At 28.1% G+C, this 20,185-nt stretch overlaps 2 long non-coding RNA genes across 2 annotated transcripts in view; both read right to left on the bottom strand.

Annotated features, from left to right (window-relative positions):
• LOC147814422 (uncharacterized) overlaps positions 1 to 20,185 on the bottom strand; it is a 50,794-nt gene that overhangs the window by 30,317 nt on the left and 292 nt on the right. The window lies entirely within an intron of this gene.
• LOC147814423 (uncharacterized) lies at positions 12,816 to 20,180 on the bottom strand. Its single transcript, XR_015431264.1, has 2 exons — positions 15,248 to 20,180; positions 12,816 to 14,774 (listed from the first exon to the last, which is right to left on the bottom strand). It is a non-coding gene; the product is annotated as an uncharacterized LOC147814423 (long non-coding RNA).

The raw sequence follows: 20,185 nt of genomic DNA, 5'->3' as shown, positions 1-20,185 counted from the left end.
CTGAAAAAATTAAAAGAATTTTTAACTGCAACAATTTAAAACTAAAAACTTAATACATAGTGCCAACATAAAAGGGAAAAAGATCAAATAAATTTATGAAACAGAAAATTTAAGAAAAATATTGCAGAATATATAAATATTTTAGGGATTTAAATTTTATGAATTTTTTAAAATCCATTAAGGGAAAAAAAATGTAGAAAATCATAAACATATATCATAGTTGCTTATGCTCTTTTAAAGGTTATTTGTTTATTGCGAAAGTTTTTTTAAAAAAATAACAAAAAAATTAGAAAACAATATTACATAATATATAAATGTTCAACACTTAGGGAATTTTAGGGATTTACAATAACACATAATAGGAAATAATAAAAATAGTGTAAGCAGATTTCATTTCAATTTTTTTTTTTTAGTCCATTCAAAAAATAAGCAGATTCTAAATAGCCTAACAGCAACATAGTGCTGTTACAACATAATTAGCAGCTGAGCAAGAAATAATTTTATAAAGTGCAAAAAAAAAAAATAATAATAATTGCTAATACAATGAATAACTTTTGATCTAAAGATTAAATTCCCATAAACTAGAACTAAAATGTATCGATTTGAGAACCTAACCTTAAATATGCTCATCAATTTCAGGAGTCAATATTCCAATAAGCAACATCAGACAAAAATGAAATTAAAATGAAAATCAAAATACGAGGGGTAGTTTTAATCTGAAAAACATAAACCCAATAATTTAGACAGGAAAGTGGCTCTAAATGGTAATTTCATTTCTGATGTGTTTCGCCAAATCTCCAGAACTAACGATGCAAATTAAGGAAGGAAAAAAATTTAGACACAATTATAAAACCAAAAATAATTCCACATAAAAGATTATTTTTTAGAGTTATTTATTATTTCTTACAATTTTAATTTCAGGGATGAGAGTAGTCAGAAAGTAAAAAAGAGGAAATCAAAATAAAAATATATTATATATATATATATATATATATATATATATATATATATATATATATATATATATATATATATATATATATATATAAACAAAAATGTGACAAAAAAAAGTGTGATTTTTAAACTTGTAAACCATGTGAATATAAATCCCGATATGAGACTTAAATCACGTAAATATGAAACTCTACATCGAATTTAAAAAATTCGAAAATACAAATCATGATTTTTTAATTTTCTGATCACGATGCATAATTTTTAAATCGCGTGATATTACAACCACAAAAACGAATCACGATATTGGATTTTAAGCTCGCGTGAATACGAATTGCTACATAGGGCTTTAAAAGCTCGTAAATACAAATCGCGATATTGATTTTTTTAAATCTCGTAAGTAAGAATCGCAATGTACAATATTTAAATCGCCTGAATAAGAATAGCAACGTTCAACTTTTAAATCAGGTAAATACGAAAATCGAGATTTGATAATAAAATCGCGATTTTAAAAATGCATAAATACAAAACACGATATTGGATTTTTAAATGTCGTAAATAAGAATCATAATATACGATATTTAAATAGCGTAAATAAGAATCGCAATGTGCAACTTTTAAATCAGGCAAATACGAAAATCGATGATTGATATTAAAATCGCGTGAATAAAAATCGAGATATTTGCAGAATCTGGACTTGTGATTTCTAAAAGGCTTGTTTGTATTGTTTTTGTTTAGACATAATAAATAAAAATTTACAAGATTAATTGAATGAGCAAATAAATCTTTTTACCGCAAATCCACCTCTATTTTTGTTTGTTTTCACGCCAGAATACAAGAAGCAGCGATGTCTGAATTACGTAAATACGAGCTATCCAGCCGACGGATAAAAAATACGGAAAATCTTATTTTCTGTGCGTGAAATCGGAGAAAATAGCTAAAATAAGTAAAAATGCGGAAGGGTTAGCAGCTAGGGCGTAGATTGAATTTTCTGTTTATCTTTGAAAATCGTAAATAAGTATAATTATTTTACTTCTGAATGACTGAATTAAAAAAAAAATGAAAAAAAAAAACGGGATATTTATTAAAAAAAACAAAACTTTTAGAGAATCGGAGTTTTTGATAAAAAGGCTGAAATTCGAGAGACAAAAAAAATCTCATCCCTGTATAAAGGTCAGCCAGTTTTATCCCAAGGAAATGATTTTTAGAGAAACTTCAGAGGGAGGAAAATAATTTCCCTCCTAGAAAAAATTAAATTCCCCATAAAACATTTTAACTTGTGCAAAAAAAAAATTTCAGCGGAAATTAGCGGGAAAAATGGAAAAATCTGAAAAAAAGCGGAAATCCGCGAATCCGCAGAAGAATCTCATCCCTGTAATTTGTATGATACAAAAAAAAATTTGAACTGTGGTGTATATAAATATTTACACTACTCTAAGCCACATAATTTTAAGTTTTAAAATCGCAAATTTGAAGGGAATTGGTAAATTAGTCCTTCAGAAATAAAAATTTTAAAATACTATAATTTGAGATGGCAAAATATGCAAAAACTGAAGTTAATGTCATAAGGTTGAAGTATTTGACCATTGTCCTGGCAAAAATATTAGAACCATATTTCTCAGATTGTAGCCATTAAAGAAAAAGAATAAAAAACAGTAGGAAAAAAAAGACATAGAAAATACATTTTTGTGTCTGATTTCATAATTTAAAATACTGTTTGAAATATTTAATTAGTATACATTTAAGTTTGTTTACTTGAACCACAAAAATTGCATCGAAGTACCTGAAAATTCGATCGTCAGATCTCAAAGTTATTAGTGTGTTATTCATTTTGATCCATGGTTCAAAAAAATATTTTAGGAGTAGATCAATTAAAAATATACAGCAAATTTAAATTTCAAGCGAGACAACTATACGAATACCTGTATTGCAAAAAGAAAAATTATATTTAATGTCTTGTGGTTATTTACTAAAACTTAAAAAATTGAAGAAAAAAAGTTACCATTTTTTTAATGCAACAAAAAAATTTTTTAAACAAAAATTAAAAAAAAAAAATTTATCAGTAAAATATCAACATTTTTCATTATGCATAAACACCTTAAAAATGAAACAAAATATATCTATACTAATAAAAATATACATAGTAATGTGGACAATTATTGTTATAGCATTTACAAGCAAAAAAAAAATAATTAAAAAAAGTTATATGTAAAAATAGTTTTAAAAAAAATGAATTTTGGACTGAAAATTGAAGTACAGTACAGAACCCGTTATCCGGAAATCAGAAAACTGGAAAACCAAAAAACCGGAACGAAATTCGCTAAATTTTCTCGCCATTTAAAAAAATTTTTTTTTTCTTTCCTCATAAGATTTTGCGATTTTTCTTTCTTTTTTTAAAGATGTTTACCTTACCATCATTTTGGAAATAATCATTAGTGTATTACTTCATCGTTTTTTTTTATTTTTAAGATTATTTCCAAATAATATTTTTTTTTAGTTGGGTTTAACAATAAAAAAACGGCTTTTTGTAGCTATTCAGAAAACCGGAAAAACCAGTTATCTGGAATAGCGATGGTCCCGACCGTTCCGGATAATCGGTTCCCTACTGTATTTCTTTTTCTCTCTTTTTAACCTCTTTGGGACAGGCGAATAATATATGCATTTCGAAGTAACTTATCTCAGGGCCAGGTGGTTCACCTATGCATTGTTGGAGAACTAGCCTATTGAACAGGCAATGCGGATATGCATTTTCAGCTGGAACATTTTTAAATAACCTTTAGATATCCATTATATTTAAACTGAAAGTAGTTTCAGTATTTTGACCTTCGGCTTGATCATATTTTTCCTGTCTTCGGTCTACTGCACATTGGGTGTGGCTGGGGAGGGGAGAAATCGTAATGTAAACGAACAGAGCTTGGTTCTTTTACTTTCCACCTGATTTAAATATTCTCGCTTCTGACAGCTCTTCAAAACTTTTTTCGGAACTTCCGACAGCTTTTTATCTACATTCCATTTTTTTAAAAACAATTACATAACTTTAAATTTCTTACTCTTATTTATTATTTATTTAACGCTAAAAATTCATGACTTTTCATACTACCAAATTAAATGAAATTTAAAATTGAAACAGTAATAAAATTTTTTTATTTTTTATTTTCAGGCTTTTTAATCCCTCAAGTAAAAAAATTTTACGATTTAAAATCTCAATTAATTTTTATCTTTATTAAATTAACTTTGAGGAAATGCAGCTTGATGATTCTTTACTGCTCTAGGAACCCACATGAAAATACGTAAAATAAACCCAAAGTCTAGTTTAAGGACTAAGGTACTGATCTGTAAACAGAAAAGAGCGAGAAGACCATTAGCTTGCCAGTGGCACTTCACGAACGATGAAATTAACAAGAGAAATATTTGCTATTAAGGAAAATAAATTTCTGGCAATGTTTATTTAGTTGGTTATCAGCAAAAATTCCAGAAATTTTTCGGTTTGATTCCAGAGGGTGGAAAATGAGAATTTCTTGCAAAATGCAGCAGAGTTGCACATGAGAGTACAAGAGTCCTTCCCTTCCAGCCGAATCCATCTCAGTATACTCACATGCTAAACTGCAAGTATTTCATCAAACATGTAAAAGGACAGGCATTTTTGTACGCTGAGGACCAACAGTACACCGAAATAGATTGTGGTTGAATGCATTGTGAAAACACTGAATAGAAAAATGTAAAAAAAAAACACTTTTTTTTTCATGATTCATGGCAAAAATTGACATGCTAAAGAAAAAATATCTTGTTTTGGAAACGGGAAAATTAAGCACTTTTTAAAACACCCAATGAAAAAAGCACCCTTAAGGGCTTTTAAAAAACAAAAATCGAAAATTAGCACGTTTAAGCACTTTTTAAAAATGCTATGCACACTGATTTATATATATGGCAGCGTACTGTGATTTATCAGGACAGCAAGAATCTCATGAATGACTCTGTATTAAAAATTTATAAGTTTTTATTTTTTCCATTAAAGACATTCATTGTGTTTTCAAAATATGCCTTTCAAATTTAGACATTTCAAAATATGCCTTTCAAATTTAGACACTTTACACATTTAGATACGTAAGAAAAATAATAAATTTGCTTTACAAATTATTTTTTTAATCAACACATATCATATGGGATAATTTTTATAATGAACAATCAGATGAGTTTGCAATGTAGCCTTCCGGTTAAAACATTTATAACAAATAGCGCATTGAAATGGTGTTTCTCGATTGTGAGTCATCACATGCATGCTATGACATGTCTTCCAAACAGTTGAATAAGGACAATGAGGACATTGATACATTCTAGCTGCCTTTGTAAAAGCTGTAAAAGTAAAACAGAAATGTAGTAAAACTATTTTTAAAAAATTGCTTGTAGTAGTCATTTGATCACATCTGAGTAGTAAAATGAATGCATATAGCAAGTATAAAATAGGAAAAATATGTTATTACATTTGACATGTATACTCTTAGAATCTATAGATAAATAAATATAATAAACAAATTACAAAATTTTCTCTGAATTTAAATATTTAAATAGATAAGTTGCGTGCATAATAACTAGAAAACGATATAGGTATTGCTGAAATTTTAAGTTTATAAGCATGAAACGTTTGATAAAATTTTGAAAATTAAGTAGACATCAGTTAAAAAAAAATATATATTAACTACAACAAGCATAACTTAAAAATAAAATAAAAATACTTTTCTATAATATTGCTGAGCATTATTAAAGAAAATGATTTTAGCAGTTTCAATAGGTGGAGAAATCTATTAGCATTGTAATGTTGAATTACAGTTAAGCTTTTTATAGTATACAAAGATCAATTTTCAAAGTTTAAAAAATATATCTTTATTTTCATAACACTGCTAAAAATAAAGTAATCCAAAATAACTTAGAAAAAAAAAATCATTAAAAACTTAGTTTGAAAATTGCTTACTTACATTTTCTAAAAAAATAAAAATAAATAAAATATAAAAAAAATAGATTTTATTATTATACTGAAAAAATAAAGAAACAAAAACACATTTTACAATCATACCATAAAAAATATAGTAATAAATGTTGTAGATATTAATATTCTGTATAAAACTGAAAAAACGTGATTTTATTAGTTTTAAACAGAAAAAAATAAATAAAAGTGAAAAACTAAACATTCTTGCATGATATAAATTTTAATTTGTTTAAGCTATTCTTAAAATACTTATAGCTAAACAAATGTATGTCATTTTCAGTTTTTTCAATTTTGTTCAATTTCTTCCATTTTGATTAATTTCCTCTGGTATTTTCCATTTTTCCTCCGCTTCTTGGAATAAATTGGCTTCTGAAAAAAATACCAACCCTGGTTGAAATCAACAGTACTTTTCAAGTCCATTTGAAAAAAGCCTAGGCAGGGTGTTTGAGGTCGGCTCATCTTTTGCAGATAGTATTTGAAATAAATCCGCAGTGTCTTTTTTTGTTTCAAGAACTGAAACAATTTAATATCAAGACAGAAAATCAAAAGAAAATGAGAAAAATGTGCAAATGTAATAACAAGTGGCTAGATTTTCGTGGGAAATTTGTCATTTTTTTAAACAAATAGCAGAGCAAAACGCTTTTTCTTGAGTTCGTGTTAGAAAATGCCTCATTCAATCTCCTTTTCTGAAAGCACAATAGTCGCAATAGTAACACTGGCGAATTTTAAGAGGCTTTTCCGTATCTGAAATATCAAAACAAATAGATTATATAAAAAATTCAAACCGAAAATAATAACCACGGAAGTTTCAATGAAAGTAAACAAACACCCAACATTAAACCAAAACATTTTGAAAAACTTTTGTTTTATTTTAATCTTTTATACTTTTAGAATGTTTTAACACTGAGTTGTTTGCAGGGGTCTGTCCAGGGCAAACTTACTACCGTTTGGCAGTATCTTCACAAAGTCAACATAAGGAAAAATGGCAGTTTCACAAAATACTTTTAAAAAAGCAAGTTCTAAGATCTAACCCCCCCCCCCCCGTCGCTTCTCTTTTAAAATTTGTTGTTGTGTCCCCATAAAAACGATAAACTCCGGGTTAATTACGCATTTTAATTTGCAACGGAACTCTTCCTGTGGATTGCTATCATGGCGTAGAAGAATTTGCTTCCCACACAGTTTGTAAGAAAAGCACTTTTCATCCCCATGCTTTCAGCCATGGGAGAAAAGAAGCGTCAGCTACTCCGTTCCTTAATTGAAGTGGAAGGAAAAGCGCCAGAACCATGTAAACCCCGTTCTCGTAGCAATCTATGGAAAAAAGGAGCTATTCAGAGTAAAACGAGCTCTTCTACAAATAGGCAGTACGTGTTTGGTCCGTTAGTGCATTGTGGTAAGCCTAACCAGTCGCTTGCACCATATTAAAGCAAGCTTTTCTTTAAAAATGAAATGAAAAGGATGTCCATCTGTAAAGTTTATAGGAAGTAGAAATTCAAACTATTATTTTAAACATTATTCTAAGTTTTACAATAGCAAAATTGTTTTTGAACATATAGGAAAAACATATATAGAAATTTACCAGTCATAAATGATTTTTATTTGTAGTAAAAATTTTTATAATTTTTTCTTATTTTACCATATATATTAAATTCTCAAGTGGAACAAGGTAAAAAAAATTTCTTGCAAATCATGCAATTAGATCTTCGGAAAAGTTTAATTTTTCAAAAGTTTAAAAACAAGCAATTATTCTTAAATTGCCAAGATTGTAGCTGAGGAGCACACAAATCATCACTCTCAGTGAGATCGATTTATCAATAAATGTGAGTCTAGCAAAAGTGAAATTAACTGATCTCATAACACATGAAAGAGGTAAAGAAATTGTGATTTTAAAATTTACTATTTAAAATACACAATACAAATCAATAAAATAAACAACAAGAATTTATATGATGGTTTCAGCACTCCTAATCTATATAATCTATAAATTAATGTGAAGAAAAATTTTTTAAAAAATGCTGAGGTAAACTATAATCATTGAAAAGAATTTAAAAATAATTCCTAAATTGCTTGCATAACATCAGTTTTTTCTTCCTTCCTCTTATTCAGGGGTGATTGTGAGCCTAAGTCAAAATTCTGGAAAATTTCTTGAGTTAAAAAAAAATAAAAACAGTTTAAATTGAAAAATTAGAAAAAAATTTAAACAAGGTTTTTTTCCTTTTTCTCAATATTTCTTAGTTTAATTAAAATATATTTAAAATTTCACACATACCTATACCATTAACACATACCTATGATGACCTGGTGAAGTAATTAAAATTTACAAATATGTCTTTCATTCTTGAGTTTATGATTATAACAACTATTTACTGATAAAAAATGAATATTAATCATGAATATAAGCTTATAAAGTGTCTCTCTGGCTCTCCCTTACAAATGAATAAAATAAACTGTGTTTTTAAGTTCCACCTTTGAAAATTTGATTTCCAGAAACTTCTGTGATTAATGATTTTTTTAAACATCTGAATCTCCGGAAACTTCTGGATCACTGTTAGCGAAAACTCCGGAAATCCGGATTTTTTACGGAGCACAATCAGCCCTGCTTATTGGAATTTTTTTAAAACTTGAAATAAATATTTTAAGTAACTAATATTTATTTAAAGTAAAGCTACTAAATTTTTAATTTAGTAGAGCAGGAAATATTTTTTTAATAAAACAAAACGGCTAATATAATTATCAAATATATCGAACTTTTTTCAAATAGAACAGAAAAATACTTTCACAATATATAATATCATAAATTTTTATTTCTTTAAAAACAATTATACAATATCATAAACTTTTATCAAATAGACAGTCAAATCATCAAGAACAACATTCTCTAACATGCTTTCTTTAATATATTTTCTTTAATATACTTACTTTAATATACTTACTCTGATATATTTTCAATAAACACATTCAGTATAGTAGCAGGTAAATACTTATCTCCACTCACAATTTCAAAATTTTAGGGCAATCTAAAAATCTAGATTTAAATTCAGGCTGCAAACCACATGCATAAAATATTTTTAATTAATAAACCTTATTGAAAACTGCAATAAATAAAATTTATGCTTTTCAAAGCAGGATGCAAAATTTCAAAATTTTTCTTGACCTAGTTGGATCAAACATTCAACTAAATAATCACAAAACATTGGGAACAAAGTTTCAGATATTTATAAAAATTATAATACAAAAATACTGTACAACTATTTTATATTTTCTCTGCACAAATTAATACAAATTTATCGGTAATATTACTCTGAAAAAAAAAGAATTGAACTTTTTTTTGTCTTCAAAATTGTAACAAAGAAATCAACATGAGAAACTCTCTTTGAAAAAGACATTGGACACAGAAAAAAATTCAATATTTGAAATAGCATAAACATCCAACCAAACGATTACCAAACTCATTCCTGTGGTTTATAAATCAATATAGAGTTCGATAAAAATTAAATATTTTTAAAAAAAATCTGTAATTTTCAAACAAATTTTGCCAAAATGAGGTGGCAACAAAAGGGTTAAAACTAGTTATACGAGCTAATCAATGCATACAGAAAGTTTTTCATTCTATGTAAGTCTGGCATTATTTTTCAGCTGTTATTTATACTTCTTTCGGCTATTTTTACATGGCTTTTCAATTTTTTTCCTTATTGCACTATTGCGACGAGGAATTGAATTTGATTTATCCGTAAACCTACACAATTTCGCTATTGTTTTTTTTTTAACCATTTCCACTTGTTTTGTCCAAATCTGATATTCTTTACACAATATTATTATGACAAGCATGCATTTCGAACTTAAGGAGTCACATTTGTTTTGCACAGTTTGCAATGATTCAATCATAAATGTACATCAATTATGGGCTGCTATTTTGGCAGACATTTGGCAGTTATTACAGTTACTTATTGTTATTTCAGCTATTATACATAATAATTACAAGAAGCAACATTTTCAAAATATAAGAATTAAGCTCGTTTTAAAACCAGTTTATAGAAGGGAATTACTTTTAGTTTAACTATCTCTCTGAAAATAAGATTTTACCCTTTTTAAGGTCTAGAATAAACCCTGCCTTAATTTCAAATACACAGTGTTCATTTTATATTAATCTGTCCATTCATATTATTTTATTTTACTCTGATTCATTATTTGTTTTAAATTATGTATTTTTTTTTTATTTAAAACAGTTCAATATTAAAAGCCATCTGCACAATACAGGTAAAATCTTGAACTTACAGGGAAAAGTCAGGGAATTTTAAAATGTCTTTTCACTGGACACCCTGAGAAAAAATGACTTTACATCATTATGTTTCAATTAATCTTCAAGTAATGCTAGAGTTGTATACTGTCTTTAATTAGTCAAACAATATCCTAATTGTAAATAATTGATTAATGATATAAACCACTAATTGTTTAAAAGGGAAAAAGTAACAAAAATATTATTCATTTACTTACCCACGCAGACATTTCTTAATTTTTTAAAATATTAGTCAAACCCAATCAGTGCATCTACCAGCATCTACATTGGGCAACACATTGTCTTTGCAACTTAATAGATAAACAATATCCTAATTGTAATTGATTGATTAATATATTGTTCTTAGACTGCCACAGGTCTACATGATGATGATTGAAGTAATTTAAAAGTAAAGCAAGTGTGACACATTGTTTCTAGTAAGCAGTCAAACAATATCCTAATTGCTAACAATTAATTAATGATATAATCATTGTTTAGTTTTAAAAAATTTATTATTCATTGCTATTTAATTTTCAATCTGAATATAGTATTTTTATTCTTAATTGTAACTTTAAACGCTAGCAGCATCAATTCATCATATATCATTTTATTTTGTTTAATTCAAATTCAGAGATGTCAGCACAATTTTTGTTTGAGTCTGCGCAGTAGTAAGTTTCATTTTCGAACCTTTACTTTTACTTTGTTTTTCGTCACGGAGCAATATATATTACGAATTCGATGTGTTGTAGATGGTTATAATTTTCTTTTCGGGACCAGCTCCCAAAGATATTACGATGATACGTTCAAAATTGTTATTTATCGATAGCTATTAGCTATATTAATTTTCGAGGTGAGTCGTTTTTATGTTTTGTTGTCATTAGTTGTGCTGAACTGTCTGAAATCGTTTTCATGTTTAATTAACTAAATAATTTGCTGCTATCTTATTTTCAACTTGTTTACTGTTAAAAATTTCAATTCAAGTTTATATTTTGTGAAATCAATTAATATCCAGTATTGTTAATTGTTCAATATATTATTTGCAGAATAAATGTTCTTAAGATTCTTAATTTGTCAGGGTTTAAATTTTACAATATATATTTTTTTCTTTCTCTTTTTTTATTTTGGTAATTAATTTTACCTGGTCCGTCGTTTTACAATTTACAACTATACAATCATGATGCTTTTTGACATGAAGATTTGTGTAATCTTAAGATTACACAAATCAATGAATAAATCACAATAATGTACTAATTCATTCACTTACTCAAGCAAACAGTACTTTATTTTTTTAGTATTACCAAACAACCTTAAAGAAACCTTTGGAAAACCTCAAAAACCTCTTATGAATAACTGGCCAAAAAATCCTAAATTCTTGAAATTAGATAAAGCAAGAAAGGTTTCTTGCCATTGCACATTATTTACGAAAAAAAATTCATTTATTTAAAATTTTTCAACTTAATCATGTCATAATGTTTCCCTAATATTTATTATTATTTAAAATTCATAATGTAGCTAATATTTGTAAATAAAATGTTTAAAATTATTATTTTATTAATTACAAACTGTAGCTCGTTCACCAGGAGTTGGCACTTGGCACCGCCTTCATAACGTGGTATGCGACAATACTATTTTGCTATTTTTGGGAGAAGAATGTGAGCAATCCTGAACTAGGTTGCTATTTGGCGATAGTATGGCAAAAATATTTATTTCACAAACTTTATCCGCATTTTTTTTTCATAAATAACCTGCAATATTTTATAAATTTGACGATATTTCACGCCATTTTTTATAATACTTCTCTCTTTTGAGTGAATAGTTTGTCCTTTTTGAGACAATTTGCTGGAAAAAGCAAGCAGTTTTTAAATTTAAAATATATTTACTTAGCTAGAGTAGCGAAATGTATAATAGCAGATGATAAAGTGAAGTAAGTGACTGAAAAAGAATTCTCTGTGTTTGGCGTGCAAAGGGTTGTCTCAATTTCAAGGACGGAGATGTTTCTCTTCTTACTCTCAAGCTGAAATGAACTCTGCGACCGAGAAGGTGGAGCAAAGTGCTAACTCTCGGTGAACGAACTATAAATACTTAATAAAATTATTGTTTTTGTTAAGTTAAATGTCCTAAAATTTTAAAGAAAGAGCAATTTATCTGTTAAATATCCAATGAAAAGTAAATTTCTCTGGGCAAGACAAGTCTTCATTCATTATTGATACTACACTAATTACATATTAAATTCATTTTAAAAGCACTTGTATTAAAATAAACATAAAATTGAATGAGTGTAATTGAAATATGTTTATTACTAGTTAATTACTTTAAAAACAGCTTATAGAAAATTATAATTTGAAAGTTTAATGTCACTTAAAAGTATCTTTTTTATTTATTTCTCTTTGAAATATAATAATTTACATACATCCCCATCCATTATTTCTCTGGACAAAACCTTTATTCTTAATTAAATTTGACCTAAGAGTATATTTACAAACATTTACATATGCATTTTAAAATCACAACCCAACTATTATATTTATACATAAAATTGTATATAAATATTTCCCACTTAAGGATTTATTTTAAAAAACATAAAATAAATTTGGCTTAAATCAAAGATTTTTTTTTTTTAAAAAAAAGTAACATTTAATTTAAAATATGCCAATCCATTCATTGTGACACAAAGTTTTTTTAAGTAATATTAGAGTGGCACATTGTCTGTAATTGGTCAAACAATATCTTAGTTGCAATTGATTGAGTATTTTCTTCTTATGGGTTATGAGTGAAAGAAATGCTTCACTGTAATTCATCTACTTACTCAAACAAACAGCTCTTAATCTTTGAAATATTAGGAAAATTCCACAAAATCTCATAACCAGTGCTACTACCATACAAATTATGCACCTTGATATCCAGAATTCATGAGTTTAGATAAACAATGATGGCTTTTCATGGTCACGATTTGAATTATATTAGAGTAATACAAACATGGCAAATATTCTTTTGTTGGTCAAACAATATCCTAATTGACATTGATTAAATTAATGACATTATCTTCTTACGGTTTATTAATGAAAAAGTCAAAGAATAGTTATTAATTTACTTACCCAAGCAAACAGCTTTTTATGTTTGAAATATTAGGCAAACCTCATAAGTTCTCATAATCTGTCCTTCTGCCTTATGAATTAAGGAACTAAAGATCCAGTATTCATAAGACTAGATACGACATGAGTATCTTAATGTCACAGTGATTCAATACTAGCATATTTGCACATTATGACAGTCAAACATAATGACAGTCAAACAATAGACTAATTGTAAATGAATGAGTAATGATATTATTTTCAGATTACTCTTGGTTATGATGATTGAAAAGGATGCAAAGTATGATACATTGTCAATTGATGGTCAAAGCATATCCTAATTATACATGATTCCGGTAATCTGAAAGCGGTACTAGCCCCGAGACAAAGCCTTCAGTTGGTCAAACAAGATCTTAATTGCAAGAGATGAATCATTGACATTATCTTTTGAGCATTTATAAATTTAATTCATATACTTACACACAAAAATAGTTTCCTTTATCTTAGAAATATTAGGCAAGCCCTCATAATCGGTGCCATTGCTCTATGAATAGGGAAAATTCGAAATTCATGATTAAATACAGCTAAGAGAGCTTTTGGTCATGATATGTTACCTTTCCAAGTTGGTGAAAAAATATCCTAGTTGTAAATAATTAATTAATGATATCCTCAGACTGCTTTACTTCGTATAGATTTAAGTATCTTAAAATGCTATCAAGCATCACTCTACCCTAGTATCTCATAGTATAACAAGAACAAGGCATAGCATATTGTATTCATTAGTATAACAATATCCTAATTGCTAGCAGTTTAAAAAAATAGTATCCTCAGCTTGTTTATAAGTCAGGAGCAATACCAGAATATATTCACTCACAAATGCAAACGATTATTCATCTTTGAATTTTGCTTTCTTTTCTACGAGAGATAATTTAAAATAAATTTTCTTTTACTTAACTACTAAACTAAACTCAGTGGCGCGACAGCCCATAGAGGGCCAAGGCCTAGTGTGCCCATCTCAGTTTTCTTGACTTTGGACTCTGGGGTGCAGGAGCAGATGTTCTGGTTAGGTGGTCAGCTGAACGCGAACCTCCAGTGTTTAGTTTCCAAGCATGCTTGGTACTCATTTATTGACTCACTGAAGGGATGAAAGGCTGACTCAACCTTCCCCGGCCCGAGCAACGAACCCAGGACCTGTGGAACGGAAGCGCGAGGCACTACCACACAGCCACCGGGCTTTTTCTTTTAATAGGACTTCATTTAAATGGCCGTTTTGAATATTGTAATTAACTCCTCAGCAAGTTATGTAACTATTTTTTCAGCATTTTTATTTATCTTTGAAATCTTTAATTTAGTAAAAAACTACAAGTTTTAATACGCAGATTTGAAGTTTAATATTCTTATAAATTTCATTTTTTATAATATGATCACATTCTCTTCAATTTCAAATTAAATCTTTTGGTACTTTTATTAATTAACACAACATTTAAATAAAAAACTAAAAAATTGTTACCCATTGAGAAGCTAACAAATTTTCATATCCTTATTAAAAATCCGCGAACCTCCAGTGTTTAGTTTCCAAGCATGCTTGGCTGGCATTTATTGACTCACTGAAGGGATGAAAGGCTGACTCAACCTTCCCCGGCCCGAGCAACGAACCCAGGACCTGTGGAATGGAAGCGCGAGGCACTACCACACAGTCACCGGGCTTTTTCTTTTAATAGGACTTCATTTAAATGGCCGTTTTGAATATTGTAATTAACTCCTCAGTAAGTTATGTAACTATTTTTTCAGCATTTTTATTTATCTTTGAAATCTTTAATTTAGTAAAAAACTACAAGTTTTAATACGCAGATTTGAAGTTTAATATTCTTATAAATTTCATTTTTTATAATATGATCACATTCTCTTCAATTTCAAATTAAATCTTTTGCTACTTTTATTAATTAACACAACATTTAAATAAAAAACTAAAAAATTGTTATCCATTGAGAAGCTAACAAATTTTCATATCCTTATTAAAAATATCTCGAGTTATTTTGAGAGTATAACTTGACTCAATAAACACTTCAAACTGGCAAATGCTTACCTCAGCTTTGATAACACAACTCGCATAAGGTGACTGCTTAACTCCTTAAGCTTTCTGATCCGAAATAAATATTTTGACAAATTCAATACTTTTTTAGCAGAATGTCATGCAACTATGCTCTCAGGTTGTTGTTAAATGCAGGTCATCAAAAATGATGAAAAATGCCTTTGGAATACTAAAACATAACAAAATTAATGATTAAATTTCATTGATTCGTCAGAATCATCTATGAAATTGTAGTAAGGTCAAAGCTCAAGTAATTAAATCATTACTGAGGCAAATTGAAGCTTTTCAAACTCAACTAAAGATATGGAGAGAAAAAAAAATGATATCCACATATTAAATGGAAGCCTTACAGAATCATAACACCTGGGCATAACTAACAGTTTAAATTGGAAACTTCTCTATATAAGAATTTCTTAACAGATGCGTAACTCATGAACCAAAGTGGAATAACCGTTGAAATGAAACCAGAATCAGTTAAGCAAGCTTTGGGAAAATTCAATTTATCCATTAAAGTCTAAAAAAATTTGAAAAACAATATAATGCTTTTGAGCTATATTAAAATAACTGATTATGTTGAAATGGATCCAGAATTAGATAATCCAGCTATGGCTCAAATCTATTCTTCCATTCAACTTATTGCATCAGCAAACAATAAGAAATCCAGAAATGAAATCCAGAAATCCAGCATGAATTTTGTAACAGAAAACTTATAAAGATAATGGATGGATTCAAACAAAAAAATCTCTATTTCAAAGTCAGGACAGCTAAAAAGTAATGAAAAACCACAGAATAAGATTATGTATATTACCGTAAAATTTATACCATCAATTCTATCCATTTAGGATTTTTATCAACAAAACTTAGTTTTGAGAAAAAATTACTGTAACAGGTAATAACGACTTGTTTGCAATATCAAAAAAGCATCCTACAAAAATGCTTTTGATGCAAATAATAAATTTTCATATACATAATAAATTTTTAAAAAATCAGGAAGCCTTGAAACTACAATTATAGTGAATATGTGCATTTATGCACAAATTGCCTAAAACCATTGAAAAATAATCCAAATAAAAAAAATCAGAAGCAAGATAAAACACTTCTGGTTTCTTTGCAACTGTTGAAAATAAAGCGAGGCTGCCAAATAAATAATATTTAGAATCTAGTTGCAATACTCATATGACATTGAGAGAAACCTGGGTAAAAAAATTAAAGACCTGATTGTAGTACCAGCAGTTGGAATGGGAACAGTTAATATTCAACTGAAATATCATGTTACACCATTAGTTATGCATGTACCAGACCTAATGATCATTTTTGAACCTTAAAAAGTAAATGATTTTTTACTTTAATAGATGAAAGATAAACCAATGAAAGGTTAAAAAAAAATGAAACATCTACAATTGTAACGGCAATCAAAGAGAATAATCTAAATACATTAGATACCTTCAAAATCTCAAATTACCAAGAAAGGTAAGTCAATAAGATTTTTGCTCTGATTGATGTAAGACGTGCACTGTACATAAATAAGATGTAAAAAATTTAACCATTTTACTTTTTGACCTTTCACTTTACTTTTTCAAACAGAATTTTTTAATACAAGAGAGAAACATTTGGAAACTTTAAAGATTTAAAAATCAAGTCAACAAAATCTAATTTCTCGGAATACATAATGGAGGATCATATGTAAACAATACCCAAAAACTGCTATAAAGTTTAATTAGTTACGAGACAACAATACCCAAATTATCAAAATATAACAATATATGTGATTATTCAAAGAGAACTTTAGGGTTCAAGAGAATACCAGGATTTTCAACCTTATTACGAAATAAAAGAATCAATAAGTAACTAAAGCCGTAACAGATATGACTTCTGAAGAAATAAATAATTTCTTCATTACTAATTTTTTTATGAAAAGCAGTGGTTCAAATTCCAGATGTCAATAAACGACATTGCATTTTCAACATGTACCTAATGAATTTTCATTGCTACAGCAAAGAAACAAGAGGATGCCAAATTTATAGTTCCCCACACCCACATATGATGTCACCTTCATCAAAAATCAATTTGTTCATACTTCCCCTTAAGATGATTTCAGTGCAGCTGACTTATAAATGCTTAGGTATGGATGCAACCCAAATAAACATTTCAATTTCCCCCACAATACTAAAAATCAGACACTTCCAAAACAATCTCAAATGATGAAGATGAAAATTATTTTAAAGGTATAAATAGGTATGCCAGAAAGGTTACAGAACCTAATAGTAAATTTGTTTTAACAAAGACTCGTTTATGCATGAAGTAAAGTTTTGTCAAATGCAAGATCCAGAAGCTTATAAAGCAGCCACGCACTCTTACAGCTTAGAAATAGTAAGCTGCTACAGATGAATAAATTCAACCACATAGGAATTAAGTGGATATATTTTTTATAAGAAAACAATAAAAATAGATGGATGATGAAATGAAATAGTGAAATCGAAAGACATAAGGTGAAATTTAATTTGAAAATGATATTCTAAAAAGTATGGAACATCTATTGCAGAATGGTTCTGTGAGGAATGGTGTATTGAATAGAAAGGTCTTCTTTGATAATAATCAGATTTAATAAGTATAAATAATATAAATAAACAATAGTGGTGTGACATTTGTTTGGCTTCCTATAAGCCTTCCATTTCAATATGTTGCTTAACGCACAACTGGTATACAATCAGAATTATTGTAAAAAAATATAGTGCCATCTGTTGATCAGGTGGAAATTCGTAACATCTTCATCGACAGTCAGAAATCACCCCATCAGCTTTCTCATTGTTCAAGCAGTTAAATTAGATTTAGATCAATAGAATATTATAGTTGAATATTGATTTAAACAGAGCTTGATGAAAAATCAATATCGAATGTCTTAGAAACTTCTCATTTTTTATAAACTAATTAATCCATCTAAGGACTAAAACAGGTGAACCATAACTGTTATTACTGATACTTTGAATCAGCAGAAACATGAAATAAAAGTGATACCTAGATAATAAAACTTAATCACCAGGGCTGATACTTGCATTTTCTACACAAACCAAAATGGAAATTATGATTAGTAGCATTATAAGTAGATAATGCGTTAATCTTATTTAATAACAACAAGCAAAATAAATAAATAATCTCTTCAGGGTCTGAAATGATATTTTCCTGAATTAGAGAATTATATGGCGGCCATGAGATACTTGGATTGCTCATCGCAAGAAACTACAAGAAAGGTACAATTAGTTTAGACCAATCGAGAACATGATAACACAATTCGATCTGAAAGACTTAACGAAATAAAACTCCTTTTAAGACGACTATTCTAATTAATCATATGGGTGCAAAATGAAAAAGGAAAGTAAAAAATAAAAAAGAATTCCTTACAAAGATATGCTGATGGAAGTTCAAACTATGCAACAGTAGCAACACTAGGTAATATAATACATAGAATCAGAATAGTTTGTAATATGCAAACCTCAATGGAAGCCAATCAAAAGAATCCAAAAGGTTTACGATCTCAAAAACTAAATTTTACCAGAGAAGAAATTTCAAGACTTAATTACTGATGACCAAGACAATTGAAAATCATGAACTGAATAAAAAAAACTATTGCTAGCACCAAGAACTTTAAAAAATTATAGCCTTATAAACAGCCATAAGCAGATTACATGCTTAAAATTACTGCATCATTAAAATTGATATGGATACTACAACAAAACAAGAATTATTCGAGTTCATTTAACAGACTAGAACAATTGAATAGCTTAACAACAATATGAGTGCTAGCAAAATAAGTTCCAAGCATATGTTTTTCAACTTGCATGAAAAAATAAGAGAGATTCATCGCTACTTTATGACAGAAAAAAATGAATAAGGACAGATATAAATAATTTGAAAAGAAGAGTTGCAGTCATTTTGTTAAAACTTGTGATCAATAAACAGATTGATGTAATAGAATATTTCTAATATTAATATGAAAGGCTTTGAGAATATCGATCCTTCAAATACATTATCTAACCTTCTCAAAATTAAATTTAGGAATATCAGCATACTATCTGCTTTGTAAACATTTATTGCTTTAACAATGCTAAACTAACAGGTATTTACATTTAGAAGAAGTCTAAGACCTTGATATTTGAACACAATTAACACAGATAAAAAAAAAAAAAAAAATTGTGAAATTGACCTCTCAAGATCTAGTAACAAAGATAATTGTATAGAGAAATTTTCTAAAGAAGGGGAGAGCACATCCTGAGTTAGCATGCTAATGATAGTGAAAAATAGCATTTGTCATTCAGGCTTTCAGTGTTTTTCAAATTTTAAGAAAAAAAAAATCCATCAGACTAATTTAATGGCTCTTTCCCGGTATTTTATATTGCTTTGTTCTGTTAGTACTGCTCAATTTTAGCAACGTATAATTAATTGCGTGACAAATTAAAACCCTAATTCTACTAAATTTCAAACAAACATGTTCAACTTGAAATAGGTTTTCAGGTTCAAACACCAATTGTTTGATTATGTTATTTTGGTAAAACACAATTATTAACTCACTAAAAAAACTTATAATTAAACACTTAATTCATTCTTAAGGAAAACTACACTTAACTCATACTTAAGGGAAGCTTAAAATCAATATTATACAGAATTACTGCAAATTTCTTGAACTTGTACCGTTTATTTTGCTCACAATTCTCTTTTTACTCCAAAATTTAACTCAATATTTTCTCTGCTTTAAAAATAAAAACATAGAAACAATAGTTTCATAATATATTTCAATAATGAGAACATATAGAGAATAA

The sequence above is a fragment of the Parasteatoda tepidariorum genome, chromosome 2 (assembly GCF_982258835.1).
Source record: "Parasteatoda tepidariorum strain Cologne lab strain chromosome 2, Ptep-v5.0, whole genome shotgun sequence".
Taxonomy (NCBI): Eukaryota; Metazoa; Arthropoda; class Arachnida; order Araneae; family Theridiidae; genus Parasteatoda; species Parasteatoda tepidariorum.
This window is presented reverse-complemented; position numbering and strand designations above follow the sequence as displayed.